Below are 868 nucleotides of genomic sequence, written 5' to 3' on the forward strand. Positions count from 1 at the left end.
ATGAGTCTGAGTGAACTCCGGAAGTTGGTGAAGGACAGGGAGGCCTGGCGTGCTGCAATTCATGGGGTCGCAAAGAGTTGGACATGACTGAGTGACTGAACTGAACTGAACTGAGAGGGTTCCATAGACAACACATGTCAAATGATCTAAATTAAAATAGCCACAAAATGTATACAAAGATTGGTGGATTTATCCACATACTTTCCTGATAATGATCTAATAGTTGTCATGGATTGTGGGCTGTTTAGGTGATGAGAGGAGACAGAATTTTAAGGAAATATAAAATGATAAAATGTGGAAAGAGCTTTAAAAAATTATAAAACCATTCATCCAAAGGTACCTACTTCAACATACCTACTTTGTATCAGAATATATTCTAAAATTTGCTATATAAAAATCACCTGATTTTCTCTTCTTATCTGAAGGAATACAAGTGGCTAGAACTAATATAAAGGCACAGTTGCAGAAACTTTTTAAAATCAGATTTACCGGACAAGTACAAAAAAAAAAAAAAAATTGCGGTGTGAAAGATGAAACAGAAAAAGTGCCTTCTAAGGTAGACAGAGCAGCTTGGACTTTAACTTACAAAATTAAGGTCAGTTGAGTTGCTTAAGATCACATTAGTCAGGGACAGTGGGACTACAAGCTGTGTTTTGTCTGCCGTGCATCCTCTATCAGTGTTCAGAAGCTAACAGCTGGAAGTCAGTTTAGAAGTATCAGGTTCAGCCCTCCTTATCGCTTCTTTTCCTAGAAAAATAAAAATTAGTAAGGCAGAAATGGTGAATTGGTTTATACATGACCTAATTAGTGACAGAAACAGGTTTCCTAACCTCCTAACTCCAAGGCCAATGTTTTTTCTGCAACTGAA

This window comes from Bison bison, unplaced genomic scaffold, assembly GCF_000754665.1.
Source record: "Bison bison bison isolate TAMUID 2011002044 unplaced genomic scaffold, Bison_UMD1.0 scf7180017864385, whole genome shotgun sequence".
Taxonomy (NCBI): domain Eukaryota; kingdom Metazoa; phylum Chordata; class Mammalia; order Artiodactyla; family Bovidae; genus Bison; species Bison bison.